This window comes from Chelonia mydas, chromosome 1 (genome assembly GCF_015237465.2).
Source record: "Chelonia mydas isolate rCheMyd1 chromosome 1, rCheMyd1.pri.v2, whole genome shotgun sequence".
Classification (NCBI taxonomy): Eukaryota; Metazoa; Chordata; order Testudines; family Cheloniidae; genus Chelonia; species Chelonia mydas.
The window spans coordinates 133,424,827-133,440,782 of NC_057849.1; the positions used below are offsets into that span (position 1 = coordinate 133,424,827).

Here is a 15,956-nt window from a genome sequence, read left to right on the forward strand (position 1 = left end):
CTCTTCCCTCTGCTCCAGTGGCAGGATTCCCCGTGCTGCTGCTTACCTACTTGTCTGTCAGCTCTCTGGTCTCTGCTTCTTCAGCTCTTACTCTCTCAACTTCCCACTGACACACTAACCTTTAGACCATTTTGGCAGAACTGTCCAGACACTTCTACTAATATCTTTCTGTCCGATCTTTTTTTTGGATTCAGGCCAACTGGCAACATTCCTTGGATGCATGCCAACACTTTCCAAATGGTCAGTTCTATTTTTAGCCTTGTTTCTAACTGCCACCCTTATTTTCCTCAGTGTTATGAGCTACTGTTACCATCCTTTTCCCCACCAATTCAGTTCTTCTGAATGCTATGTGACCTGCAATGCTACGTGACCTGTAGCTTCCATCTAATGGTGGAGTGACTCTTGCTTATTTAAAATGGAAGCCAGGGGAACAAAATGGAGTTTCTCTGGTATCCGTGCAGGATTTATATACCTGGTCACAAGCCCCAAAGCATGGACCAGGATCCTGTTATGCTGGATGGTGTAGAAATACGGAACAAAAAGATGCTCCCTGCTCCAAAGTGTTTACAATCCAAGTATAGGACCAGAGACAACAGATAGACTGACAGGAAAGTACAGGGAAACAATGAGACAGTATTAGTCGGCATGATAGGCAGCAGTCTTAACACACCAATAGCCTAACCCTCGTCAAGTTTTCAAATCACAGCAAAGGAGAGTTTTAAGGAGTGATTTGAATGAGGATGAGGTATCTTTGTGGATATTTAAAAGGAGCTCCTCTCTGTAAACCCTGAGGGGAAGCAGGGGAGAAAGCATGGAGGTGCTCGTTTGAAAATTTAACCGGTGGGCAATGAACAATGAGATCATGGGCTGAGGGGAGGTGGGAGCCAGCATCTCAATAACGAATGAGAAATGATAGGTTGGGGTTATATTGTGAAGGGCCTTGAAAGTGAAGACAAGCACCTAATATGTTTGATGCAATAGAGAAGGAGCCAGTGAAGGGATTCAAAGAGAGGGGTGACATGATCAAAGCAATGGGCTAGGAAAATGATCTTAAAGCAGCAGCAATAAATGGATGGATATGAGCGAGGTGAGATTGTGTTTGTCAAGGCCAGAGAGAAAATGTTGAGGACAGCCTGAATGAGACCTTAGCAGAATGGGTGGATAGGAAAGGCCATGTGCAGAAAGAATGGGCAAGATTTAGACATAGCCTTGATGGGAGGACCTACAGAGTGGTCCGAATTGAAGATGACACCCAGATTATGGGCCTGTGTGCTAAGGAAGATGGTGGTGTTGTCCACAGTGATCAAGAAAGGAGGTGTCAGGGAGGGTATGGGGGCAGGGGAATATTAAGAGCTCTGTTTTAGCCATGTTGATCTTGAGTTGGTGTCTAGACATCCACAAGGAGATGTTACAGAGACAGGCTGAGATTTTCGCTTGGACAGAAGGAGACAGGTCTGGAGTAGAGAAATCTGTGAATCATCAGCATAGAGCTGATGGTTGAATTTTTGTTTGTGGATGGGATTGTCTAGAGATAAGGTATATACAGAGAGAAGGGGACCAAGGACAGAGCTCTGTGGATTAAAGTCATGACCCATGTTGCTATAGATAGGATGAAGGAGGGCTCTAGTGTAAGAAGGAATCCCAAGGATATATTCTGGTTCCTGGGAATTGCATGCTGCGCTCTGGCACTCAGTGAAAGGTGCAGCGTGCTCTCCCCTCTTTATCAGCTCTCCTGGCCAATGGAGTGGGATGTACTTGGAACGTCACAGTCCCATTCTCACTGTAATCTGTAGGGAAGGTAAGCGCTATGGGCAGCACTAGACGAGCACAGGCCTGCATTCACACATGAAAAAGAGGGAAGGTCCCAGGACTACATCTCCCTTCAGCTCACAGGGCCAGCCACAATATGCCCCTGTACGCATACAATGCTGACATACTCTAGAGGGAAGTAACCAACCAGATGATAACACAGCAGTGGTAAGGAGAGGATTTGGACAAAGGATACGAGGGCAAATCCTTATAATTATGAAGAGTGTGCCAGGATCTTTCTTGTCTATACAAAGCATACATATCTTGGGATCCAGGATATGGTTTTTGGGAATAGAACCACTGGCTTTTCCATGGGGATGGGAGGGAAACCCCATAGGTATACTCTGAAAAAGCATCATTGTGGACTTTTTTTCAGTTTCACCCTGCAGAGTAAGCTGCATGGGTATTTCTAAGAATTTGAGCTGTCATTTCTGTATCATTTCTACTTTTTGATAGGATGACTTTTACAACTCAGATGGGGAATCAAGGTGGTCAAGTGGAAAATTCCATCTTGAACTTTCATATGTTTGTGCAGTTTCATGATTGGCCACAAGACCTGTGTTTTCTTTGGTGCTAGCAAAAAATCTACATGTATGTAAACTCAGAAAAAATGCATGAAAAAGAACTCAAAGACTGCCCAAGCAAGTTCATAATGTTTAGTCAATTTAATGTTTGCAACTATATCTCTTTCCTATAGTTCTGATTTTTATTATCCCCACCAAGGAGAGCCTGGGTGGCCTTGCAGCTAAGACACTGGCTTGAGACCTAGGAAATCAGGATTCAGTTCTCAGCACTTCCACAGAGTTACTGTGCAAATGAAGGCAGTTCACATTTAACAGATAGTATGCTGAGGTACAGACAAATTAAGTGTATACTACTTCCTTTGTCATATATTTAGACTGTAAGCTCTTTTGGGCAAGGACAGTCTCTGATTATAGGTATGTCTACACTTCAGTCGCAAGTGTGACTTGCAGCATGTGGAGGCATACACGAATTAGCTTTGATCTAGCTAGCTCACTAAAAATAGAAGTGAAGCAGCAGCAGCATGGGCTAGCTACCTGAATATAAGCCCACCCAAGCATTTGGGAACATAGCCTATGCTGCTGACCATGCTGCTGTAGCTTCACCGCTATTTTTAGCAAACTAACTAGATCAAAACTTGCTCCGGTATGCCTCTGTGTACTGCAATCACACCTCCTGCTTAGTGTGTAGACGACCCAAAGTGTTTGTATAGTATCTAGCACAGTGGGGCCCTGATCTTAACTGGAGCTTGATGCCAATACAATACATGTAATATGCATTTAGAACTTTACCAGTACTTCAGTGTTTCAATCTTTGTTGAATGAAATCTAACCATAAGGAAATGGTCCCACTAGAAGGGCTAATCAATAACATAAAACACTTGGTAATCCATCTAGTATACATTGAGCTACAATAGATTTCAACAAGGAGAAATCTATTCATGTATTTGGGGTGATAACAAAAACTTCTGTTCATATTTCACAAGTGCTAGCTAATAGTTTGGCCATGCTTCTTTCTTCAGGGTAGAATTACACACAAACACCATTTCTAATCAAATGTACTATCCATTGCAGCCACTCAAATGATTTTATTTGATGGCTCCCTGTTTTAGGTGGCTCTGATATCCGTTACCTCGTCACAATTACATTACCTACACTGGCATGAACCACTTGACGGCTGCTGAATGTTTCAGGTACATCCAGGCTGAACACAGCTGCTGTGCTGATTAATGGTCATAGGTAGTTGCTCACATTCCCTTGGATTTCAGTGGAGCATTAACGCACAACAGCTGCTGTGCAGGGGCAGTAGGAAGAGAGCAAACACACACACCCACTCACTATAACTCAGTTATTGTGACCTTTACTGGAAAAAAGAAAATAAAAAACACAAAACCCTACTAGAATAGCAGGGATTTTGTACGATATTCTGGATTATAATCAAAGTGATTTTGGCAGCATGGTCCAGTAATATAGGATTATTTACAGTATATAAAAAGCATTTAATGTCGTTATCAAGAAATTGAAGTGAAGGTGGAAGGAAAAGGGAAAGTTATTTGCTTACTTGTGCTTGGTAGCAACATTTGATTCATGATGGCGTCTCTATTGCACAATGCTGCCCTGCAGGCATCTGAACGGATTAAATATCATCTGGCTGCTCATGAAATAACAAATCAGAATATCTATCAACCTGATTACAGTACTGACACTTCTATGTGTTCAAAAATCACAAGTCAGTGCCCAAAAAGCTGTGAGATTGAGCTTTTTTCTTTGCCTTCTGGTTTTTTATTCCAAAGGTGACACCCGGGTCATCTTTTCAAGTTTCCCTCTGAAACCAAAAGGGCTAGAAACTTCTTTTTAAATGAAAACTGATATTCTCACATAATATCTTGACTCCAGGTTAAGAAAAACACCATATATCACAAAACTCACAGTAAAAGTTGGCAACACATTGCCTAATCTGATTAGGCAAATGAGATATGCTTGTGGAAGTGTATTTGGCGTAAGCTGGTACACTTATAGTATTTTTCCCCTAAGAAAGGTGTTCTGTCTTTCCATACACAGAGACCAGCCATGTACTTTCAAATTGAATGATTCAAATGATGACCGTGGATGAGATTACAGCCTAGGGTGATATAGCTGAAAAAAATGTCATGAGTTTCTTCCATGGTAAAAAAATTTATTTCAATGGCAAACCATGCCATATATAGTAGATTGTAGAGCCATGTAACATTATGGGATCCAATAAAATAAAGGGATTGTGCATAACAGAATATTCAAGAAGTAGACTAAGAACATGTAAACTGATTTGCTGTAAATCTTTTCTGAGAAATGAAGTCAGTGGATAAGATGATCATACTAGCAAGTGCCCATGCTGTCTGTGAATTGGCAGATCCTCTGATTTACCAATTACTCAAATTATATTGGGGTGGCTGAACATGGCCAATCATATCTTCTGCAGTAACTTCAGCTATTCCCTGTCACTGATGCTAGCATACAGCAGTTCAAGGCCCACATACTAAACTGTATAGCAGTAGCTCTAGTTCTTTGTTGTCTTGGCTTTCATTAAAGGCATCAGTTTAGTAACATGTGACTAGAAAGCACAGCTGCTGCTATAGTGTGTATACTGAACTAATGAAGCCTCACAGAGGTTTCATTTCCATCCAATCACACTTATAGTCTGGTAGCTATTTGTTGTCCGTACTAATTTCCATATTGAACATCCTTTCCCAGAGGGGACTTCGCAGAACGTTAAAATGGGGCCTCTCTGCTGGCCATTTCCAAAGCAAGTGGCATAAAAGAAAATGAGATTTGTAGATCTGAGGTGGACTCAGCTGCCAGATCATACTGAATATGGACAGAGGCCACTCACGACAATCTGCTACCCTATGCAAAACTTCACTGTGCCATTCCCACCGCCATTCACTCCAAAGTCACCTGGCTGGGTCAAACCTGAGTGACCCTATCACTCCATGTATAAGGCCTCCATTCCACACACTCAGATTTGACCCACCTGCCCCAGGCAGCTGCCTATTTTCACAGCAACCTCTGACTATGTACGGAAGTTCTTGCAAGAAGCTGCACAGCTAACGGCTTGGAATAACCACACAGTTTTGGTAATAGGGTGGTTTGAACATGTATAACTAAACACTGATTTCTAAAAACAGACTCCAGTCAGCCAAAGGAGGGCAGCTTGCATGCTTGTAATCTGGTATTTATGCTCAGAAGTCAAATGGAGAGTTTGGGGGTTATTTTACAAAAGTGTCCAATACAATAGTAATTCTGGACTGTTTAGATGTGCACAATACTTCTCAGAAGTACACAAAGACCTATTCCTTCCCCTCGGTGAACATATATGTCTTCAGGAGGCAGGTATAGCCAAAGGGCATGTTCAGCCACAGGTTACTCTGATTTCTCCTGACGTTACTTAGGGTGCCGGGCATTCACTCCTGGCAACTCTGTGCAAGGGTGAAGGCAGCAGCATCCCACAAGTCACCAAACCTAGAAAGCAATGGCTAGAATGCTTAGCAAATGTACCATTCAGTCTACGGTCTCTGCTCATAATGCCGTGCCCACAAGCTAACAATGCTCTTCCCTATAGGAATCAGCAGGGGAAAGCAGTTGTGCCAACCAGGATCCACCCTGCTGTTGGGTTGTCACACTTGTAGTGCAACAGCCACCACTTGTTTAGAGGCTGCTGCTGGCATAGTTGAGCCTGAATGAGGCAGCATGACTCAGCAGTTCTGCATTAAGAGTTTTAGGTAACAATATTTTAATAAACTGAATGTGAGCCAGTGTAAAATGATTGGAAGGCCAGGCAGGAGAGGTGAGATGAACTGAGTGGTGAAAGGCTTACTGAGAGGAGTGAGTTTGCAAAGAGGAGAGTGAGGCTGGATGGAGTACTGCATTCAGAAAGCTGTTCCAGGCATGGGGAAGCAGGAAGATTCTGAGGGTGTAACTGTGCTGTAGCTGAGAGGTGTGACTCCCAGCTCAGGCAGACAGATTTGGGCTAGGCTCAGCTTAAACTAGTGTGTTAAAAACAGTGGTGTGGATATTACTGCACTGGCAGAAGCTCAGGCTAGCACCCCACAGCTAAGCCTCCTGATCTCATGGGCTAGAGCTCAGGCAGTTAGCCTGAGCTGCTGCCCAGGGCACAACATCCACACTGCTGTTTTTAGTACACTAGCTCTAGGTGAGGTAGTGCATCCTACCTGTGCTGGGAATCAGGCCTCCCAACTGCACGTAGGCACATCCATAGACTCTGAGACCAGAAGGGGCCATTATGATAATCTGTCCTTGCAGATTTTTAGATTAATATATGCACTGAGATCTTCCTGTATCTATGGCGAGGGGGAGGTTTGGGATGGAGAGACAGTAATACATTCATTCTTTATTTTCTTCTACCACATCCCTTCCTCAGTCTCTATGCCACCTACAGCCCCCTTAACTGGATTCTCTTTTACACAGGCTATTCTCTCCCCCTGGGTTTTTTGGGCTTCACAGTCTCATCTGTGGTTCCACCCCACTTCATTAAGCTACTCATCACCTCTTATCAATTCCGATCTACTCTTTCCTCCCCTCATGCAGTCAATTCCATTCTGAAGTACTCCTCAGCTCTCCCTTAGCATTTAATCCTGCCACATTTTATCCCATTCCTCCAAGCTCAGCATTCCCTTTCCTCTTCCTACCCCCAAAATAAATGAAATCTGTAGTTCCATCTTCCAAACCCTACCCTTAGTGCAGTCTTTGGCAGATTCAGATGTTTATTCTCTGCAGAGATCTCCAGAGAAGTCTCTCTCCTCCCTACTGCCCCCAGTTACTCTTTATGACAGCGCCCAACATAAACAGAAACCTGACTTCCAGCTGGAGTTAACAGCAGAGTTTATTTATAGTATTTTCAGTTTGGTTACATATTTGTGCTATACTCTGCAAGCTACAGGAGCCTCATGGGTCCTCACAGTAATCTCTGTCTGTAGTGGGAAGTTTAGCTGCTTTTTCCCAGTGCATGCTTGTCAAACAGATACTCTCTCATGCCTTTCTGAGCTGCTCCTAGACACTTCAGGTTGGTGATCTGGTCTCCCAGCTGTTTGAAAGCTGTCACATGCTTATCCAGGTAATGGGACTCCAGAAAGCCAGAGAGCTGCAAGATAATGTTAGGGTGAATGCCTGGCTCGTGTTCTGACATGCCCCGGATGTAACAGGGTTTGGATGAAGAGGCTAAATAAATGGTAGAGGAGGACCAAGGGTCAACTGCCATCTCCTCAAGGAAAAAGTCTAGAGAATTCCCCTCCTGTAATTTCAAAGGTAAACAAATACCACTTTAAGCCACCCAGGATCCTCAGTGGCCACACAACTGTGAAGGGTATTTGACGCAAGGAGCATGAAGGTGACGAGCTGCCAGTGTTCAAGATATCAACATGTCAGGAATCCTTACTCCATAGGGAGAATCAAGTTACCCTTTCATGCCAGGAGTTCCAGAAAAGGAAGTAGTGGAAATTCATCTCATGCCTGGAAGTAGTCTATGAAAGGGACAGGTGCCCCCTTCACTGTCTGAAGAGCCATCCTTACAACCCAACTCTCCTTATGGGATGAGAGAGCTTCACACCTGCTGAATCCTGAGGGCTTCCTTTACTCAGTGTAGAGCTGTCTGGAACTGAGGGCAAGTGTCTGTCTCTCCTCTGAGCAGCAAGGCCAGATATGAATGCTAGGTATACTCTCAACCCTTTCTATGGCCTCATTACACTCACACGAGGATCTCTCTTTTCTATTGCCAGTTTGTGCAGATCCAGCAGGGACTGTTTCAATCTCTTCTCCAGCTGCAGAGCTGATTGTAGGGCCTCTAGACCATTACCTCACACATTATGCTCTGGCTTCTGTACAAACCTAATCACAGACATACTGAGACCTTGAAGCCAGAGATCAGACCCCATCCAGCTCTACATACTCATTCCACTCCCCTTCTGAACCAGGACCATCCTTATTACAGATATAAGCTCTCACCAAGCTACAGTGAGGATCACAAGCGCCTAAGCCCCTAACCCTTCTTGAAAGGCCAATTGCCTCTCTCCCTGCGTGAGCCAATACCTTCCCAAATGCAACCTCTTGCCAACCCACCCAATTAGTTCCCAGAATGAACCCATCTTTCTGCTACCAGGATCTCTCCAGTACCAGCGAGCCTCCTAAGTGCCAAGACCCACCATCTGTAAAGCACGGTGAAGAAGGTTTTGCAATAGTGTGAATGCATTTTGGGTTTCTACTCTGAACAGGAAGTCTCTCTCAGCTGCAAAAACCCACCCACAGCATGCAGCCTAGTCCTTAGAACGCTGTTCTCTGCTGTTACTCACCTCAGTATCTCAAGGATTAATGGCTAGAGGTTATTTTGAACTTTGTAATGAGGATTCAGTGAGTTTAGTGCTTACAGAGGGGAGGGATGGGGGTGGCACTGACAGGAGCTCTGCCACACATCCCACCTGCACAGGCCCCTCTGCCAGGGCACTTAAGGGATGGTATCAGCACACCAGGATCTTCTGCTCCTGAGACACAGGCAAGAGGGGAGCTAGTCTTCTCGCTGAGCATTTCCCAGAGCACATCTGTAGTCATGTTCTAGTGTCCTGAAGAATAATATCCCTGACTTCAAACCCTGTTCCCAGAGGTCTCTCCCTTTCCTTGGGAGACATTGGATTTGAGGATCACCTTGATATCCTGCAGGATGATGCGCCCCCCTCGCTTGTTCTGGTATTTCAGGAATGCCTCTGTTTGCCTCCTCTACTCCTGGGACTGCTCCTCAAAGAACTCACTGAAGTGACTCAGAGCCATGTCATCCCGCTTACAGTAATAGGACTAGAGAGAGATTTAGACAAGATCAATGGAGACATATCTGTCACACTTGTACAGTGGCTTAAGTATATCTTTGTATAGGTTTACTTAGACATTTTTCTTGGCAGGATGAAAAAGCTGCCTCTTTCGATATCCCTTGCATAGGTAGAGGTTTTAGTGATATGTACTGTAACTGGCTTTATGGAAAAAAAGGTAGTTTATTCTAAAGACATGAGTCACAGGTAGCACTGCTCACTACAGTCCAGAAGGCTTAAGCACACCTAGCTTATAGCCTGTCATAAATATAAAGGGAAGGGTAAACCCCTTTAAAATCCCTCCTGGCCAGAGGAAAAATCCTCTCACCTGTAAAGGGTTAAGAAGCTAAAAGTAACCTCACTGGCACCTGACCAAAATGACCAATGAGGAGACAAGATACTTTCAAAAGCTGGGAGAAGGGAGAGAAACAAAGGGTCTGTGTCTGTCGGTATGATGCTTTTGCTGGGGATAGAACAGGAATGGAGTCTTAGAACTTTTAGTAAGTAATCTAGCTAGGTATGTGTTAGATTATGATTTCTTTAAATGGCTGAGAAAAGAACTGTGCTGAATAGAATGACTATTTCTGTCTGTGTGTCTTTTTTGTAACTTAAGGTTTTGCCTAGAGGGATTCTCTATGTTTTGAATCTAATTACCCTGTAAGGTATCTACCATCCTGATTTTACAGAGGTGATTCCTTTACCTCTATTTACTTCTATTTCTATTAAAAGTCTTCTTGTAAGGAAACTGAATGCTTTTTCATTGTTCTCAGATCCAAGGGTTTGGGTTTGTAGTCACCTATGCAAATTGGTGAGGATTTTTACCAAACCTTTCCCAGGAAGTGGGGTGCAAGGGTTGGGAGGATTTTGGGGGGAAAGACGTGTCCAAACTACGTTTCCCAGTAAACCCAGTTAGAGTTTGGTGGTGGCAGTGGATATTCCAAGGACAAAGGATAAAATTAATTTGTACCTTGGGGAAGTTTTAACCTAAGCTGGTAAAAGTAAGCTTAGGAGGTTTTCATGCAGGTCCCCACATCTGTACCCTAGAGTTCAGAGTGGGGGAGGAACCTTGACATAGCCAGAACTACTCTTTGGTAGCTCCTCTTAGGAAAAAAAGAATCCCAGCATTGAAGTTGCCCCATATTGATAAAGTACCCAACCAGGCCAAGGATTTACCTAGACTGGGATCCTGCCACCAACATTGCAGTATCACCAATCTAAAGAGCACCGATAACATGAATAATGCCCTAAAAGTTGAGATTTCCTTAAAAATAACCATGTTTTAAAAATTGGTCTAGGGTTCTTTTTATTTGCCTTCTGATTTCTGAGCCTCTTAGGTACACTTGCTTCACATTTTCAAGCTTTTCTGCACAACCATGCGGGACAGAAACTTTACGGAGTGTTGAAATTCTCATGCAGCTGTCTGACTCAAGCAGATGGAATTTTAAGGAAAGCATCAGCTTATAAGACATGTATTAAAAAAGCTAAAAGAATTGGCATGAATGCAATGACCAATGTCAGATCCATTGACAAAATGCACCAATCCATGTTGAAGGCATGGGAAGGTTTTCCAAGGGTTGGTTTCTTCTCAGGTCTTCTCGTTTTTTCTTAGCTGTCCATAATGGCTTGCTTGTAGAGACAGAATAAGTTGTGGAGTGCTTGCTGTTTAAGTAGCAAGGGTGTATGCGTGGGGTGCTCACTTCACAGTATTGTATGCTCTTCTTTCTATTTCTGTGAAATTATAAGAAAATGCTCCTCTTTCAGGCTTGTTTAAATTCAAATAGGCTGCGTCACTCTTTCATTGGCTCAGTACTTCATGGGTTGTCTTTAGGAGCTTCTGCATCTTATAAACATGTAGTTTATTAATGCATATATGTATTAAGGTTGTACTGCTTCCTTGATGGTTATTTCTATTGTTTTTGTGGCATCTTTAAAGTTAGAGTTTTATGCTTTTTATTCAGTCAATTTGAGGTATTTCTATAGTTTTATTAGCGCTCAAGAGAAAATGAAATTCTGTTTTCAAAAAGTCCAAACACACCTATTCTTTACAGAGAGTTGTTTTTAGTTCTCAAAACAATCTTTTTAAAATCCAATAACCCTTAAAGAGAGTCTTCAGCTTAAATAGTTATTAAAGAAGTTGTTGATTCTTTATAACAATTTTTGGAGTGATGATTCTCTTTGTCTTTCTGAGTTGGGTGTTTGAGCACTGCTAATAATTAATTCATACCCAATTAATATAAATTTTGTATATTTAAATGGCTTCTTAAATCAATAATTTGTTTAGCAAGATTATTAGATTCCATGTTGGTATACAAAGCATTTTACCATTTAAATAGCAATGATATTAGATGTTTCTGTACTTAGTTACAAATACTTGCAAACATGACATTCAAAACAATTTGTCATTTCAACATTTAAGAAGTATACAAAGGTTTAAAAGATTTTCGATTACATGTTTGTTCCAGAGGCTTTTCTGAATGGCATTTTTAGAGTGACTAGAAAAGTCTTTTAAAAAAGAATATTTCTAGAATTCTTTGCATATGTTTACGCAGACATTTTTCTTGAGAAGGTGAAAAAGCCCACTTTACACCTAGATTTATCAATCTCATAACACAACCCTATCATTCCTTGTCACAGTCGGGTCTTTTCCTAACGCATTTGTACCAAACTGATATTTTATACAAAGGAGATGTCCTGGTCAAGACAAGATACTGTTTTGGTTTTGTTTGTCTCCACGGTGACAGAAAAGAGAAGCCTCTTGAAATTCCTTTGGTTAACTTGAATAATTTGTAGAATTAAATAAACAAAAATATATGTTTGTCAGATACTTTTCTCCAGGCACTAAATGTATAAAGTAATGATAAATATATCCTACACTTCAGTAAAGGCACAGGCAACTTTAATGACATAACAAAAATTATAATAATTTTATTCTCATTTTACCTTTAATATTGATTACATTTTTGAGCCAAATTTGACCTGATTAGTCTCACTTTAAAAATTGTAATGGGAGGTGTAAAATCAGTATGAAACAGTTTTTTCTACAAGAGCGAGACCAAATGGCTGTGTTGCATTAGACTTAGGAGGGCAGATTCTCAGCCGGTGTGTGCCAGCTCATCCTGTTTCTGGATGCCTCCAGAAAAGAGCAGCATAATCAATGGAGAAAAAGCTGAATTGTACCCCTGCAGGATAAGAGGGGCTACCACTGACACTCTAATATGCCTCCAATGGGAGTTAGTTGTATTCTGCAGTGGATGATAAGCCCCCTGGAGCGATCAGGTAAAATCAAAATTGAATCCTTTCTTCTTTTACTGAAGAGACAGCAGGACTAAACTGGTACTGGTAGGAGAAAGAAACCTGTTACATTTTTTGCCTTAAAAGCTGAAGCAGGCCATTTTTGCACTTCCATATTCTGTTACTTGGAGTTCATGTAATTAAGCTGCTACCAGAGAACCTATATATAGCTTGTCATTTTTAAGGGTGAAAAACGTTCGGAGTATTTAAAGAGAATAATTCCAGTGGACTGGATATGGGGTACTGGTGGCTGCTATTCCCAGCTCAGACACTGGCTCAGTGACTAACCTTGGGGAAATTGAGCTGCAGAGAGGTTAAGTGTCTTGCCTCTCTGTGAAGTGGGGATAATGATACTTATTTACAATGGTAGATGCTTTGAGAACTGTGCATTAGGATTAAAAATGCTTTATAAGTGCTAATTACTGGTAGGCTGCCATGCATGCTTTAAGCAGGCCATTAGCCCGCTTCCCCTTGCTTTCACCAGGCATGCTGTATCTGCTTAAGGTGTAGCTGAATGATTTATGGCCTCCAATCAATTTTTCATAACCGGGAAAGCAAAGGCTGAATCTGGGCCTGCTTGGACCTAGTAGACAGCAACTTGCACCTCCCACCACCTATAGCCTCTGCTGTGTGGTCTCCTCTTGGCCGTGCAGTCCTCTTTTCTAGGGTATCTGGCCCAGAGCTGGACAGGTAGCCTGAAACCAATTACAGGTCCCAGCAGCAACACTGACGCCTCTCTGGAGTGTCAATCCCACCCTCCAGTAGAGGAAGAACAGGCAGTGGGGACAGGATTTCCTGCCTGCTCTCTAACAAACAGTGATTTTGGGGGTGTGGAGAGGTGTGGTGGCAACCGGAGATCAGGAGGCAGGGCTGTCCCCTTCACAACCATGTTGCTGATGTGAGCTGTTAGAAGTCAACATTACCTTCACCTCTCTCCACTCCATTCAAAAACAGTTGCTGAAAATCAGTTTTCTGATTTGTACCTCATAACTCTCCCAAATTTGAGTAATTTAATAGGCTCCCTATAGGGTTAACTTCAGAATTAATCTTCTTGTTCTTCTGTACAAAGCTCTGCACATTGCCATACTCAGGATATGTGTAGCATACCTCTCAGGAATCAGGGCCTGCAGCAGGACCACAGGCTCCGGCTGACCTAACGAGTACAGCTGGCATGTAATAGGCTGCAGGATTGGGTATGCCATCTGACTGGTGGGAAGAGTCAACAGACTAGCTCTTAAGTCCAGCAGCAGTTCAGTGGCCACTCAAAGTATTTGTGCATGGCCACAGCGGCATCTGTGCCTGGATTTTCCCAGCCTCACTTCTGGTAGCGACACTGACTTCTGAGTTCAACTCTGGCATCTGGCCTCTGACTCCTGGTTACTGATTCCTGCTCTACCCACTGTGTGTGACTCCCCATGTCAAAGTCTCTGGTACCTCCCTGTCCTGTCAACTTTGCCTAGGACTTCTACAAGTTCCTTCATCACTTTGGTCCTGTCTAGAGAGAATCATAAAAATATTGGGACTTTTCTGTCTCTTAGAAGAGCAACTATAATTTAGGAAAGACAGATTATCACAGATTAGGTGATGTTGCTTTTCACTCACTTACGTGTAAACCCTGGTGTGAAGCACCAGATGTCAAAGGCAAGGCTAAAGAACAAAAACTGTCCTCCTCAAGAGACATTCTCATGTTGCCAATATGTCAGCTGCTGTTCCATTGAAGCTGCTGGATCTCCGCTTCTAATAATGTGAAGAGGTTTTTGTTGGTTTCTTTTTCCATGGTTGCTGCAATACTCTGCTAACATGTTTCCAGAAAGTAGTTGTTTAGCTTTTTGGGAAGATGACAGGTATTGTGGAAGGTGACAGAGTGAAAGCTGAAGAGCGAACAACTCCAGCCAACGCAGGGAGCTAGCCTTTGGACCTTCAGCCTCCTGAGTCCACTTGGGATTTTCATGGGTTGTAACTTTTACTTCCCTCACACTGCTTAACCCCTAGGCCCCACCTTATTCCTCCCTGCTAGTCCCCTTCACAAGCCTCTCCTTCCCTTTGTTGCTTCCATCATTATCTCCTTCAGCCTCCCTCTTCCTACTCTTTGACAGTACAGTTTTTTAGGGATTACAGATTTTTGAGGCCCGAAGGGATCATTATGATAATCTAGTCTGACCTTCTGCATAACACAGGGCAGAGATTCTCACCCAGTAATTTCTGCATCAAGCCTATAACTATTGTTTGATCTTCAGCATACCTTTTAGAATGATGTCCAGTCTTGATTTAAAGACAGACTTTGAGTGATGAAGAATCAAGCATAGCTCTCGTAAGTTGTTCCAAGGGTTAACTGCCTTCACTGTTCAAATTTTGTGCCTTTTTTCACCCTACCTACTGAATTCCTCCTCATTTAAGCCCCTCTTCAGGAAAGCATCTCTATTCAGTACAGCATTTTAAACATGTGTGTAATTCCCATAGGACTTAATGTGCTAAAAACTAGTTGTGCTTAAGTATGGGTGCTGAATAGGGATGGACTTAAGTGTGTGCTTAAATACCTTCCTGAATGAGGGCTGTAGAATGCTAAAAACTATTCTGTTAAGTTTACAATATTTGCTTCTCTTTGTCACACATCTTCCCTTCCTGGATATGCTAAATAAATCAAGTGTCAATATTGCAGATGCTTTCATAAGAATGAAAAACACACTAGTTCCATCAGATGGAGTGAGGAATGTTTTCCCCTTCAATATCTTGTCACTCATAAATAGAACATCTTTTTTATTTATCACCAGGAACTTCAGGATTGTATATAACATTGAGGATAAAGTGTATGACCCAAAGCAATGCAATTGATTTTTTACAGAGACTCATGTATATGCATTAGGATGCAGACTCTGATATGAATTATAGGAGAATTTATCACTGAAGAAGCTGTGGGGGATTCCTGGGTATAGCTAAGGGTATGTGAAAATCTTATCAAGACATTTGGTTATTGATGCTTTAGTCCTTTTCATGCGCTTCTCTTATGTTTAGGCCTGATATAAATCAGGATTCTAAACTTTAGTTTAGAATCTAAACTTTAGTGACCAAACATCACTATTTAAAAAGCCTTTCTTTGTGCTCCTGTGGTCTAGTTTGTTGCTTCTGATATCAGATGTTGTTTACCAGCCTCTAACTACAAAACCTCTTGAAAGAAATGAGCTGTCTGCAGAATCACATCTTGATATTTTTATATTCCTGTCATGAAGAGTAGGGCACTGCGTATGCATTATACTGGTTTGTATTACCAAGGTTATAAATCAATACATTCACACATATGAAACACTACACTGCAGACCAGAATTTCATTTTGAAGTAGGATTTGTAAGCATTCATAACATGGGTCGTGATTTCCTTATGGAAACCAGTTGACTTGTCCTGTTTAAATAAGAATTCTTATGCAAACTCTTGTAAATGGCATTTAATAAGCAAATTGACTCATATTCAATGATATGATCTTCGAAAGTCC

The 15,956-nt window shown here is 42.2% G+C and overlaps 1 pseudogene; it reads right to left on the reverse strand.

The window, feature by feature from the left end:
- Positions 1 to 7,311: 7,311 nt before the first annotated feature.
- Positions 7,312 to 13,671, reverse strand: LOC102930206 (annotated as a pseudogene).
- Between the last annotated feature and the right edge of the window lie 2,285 nt (positions 13,672 to 15,956).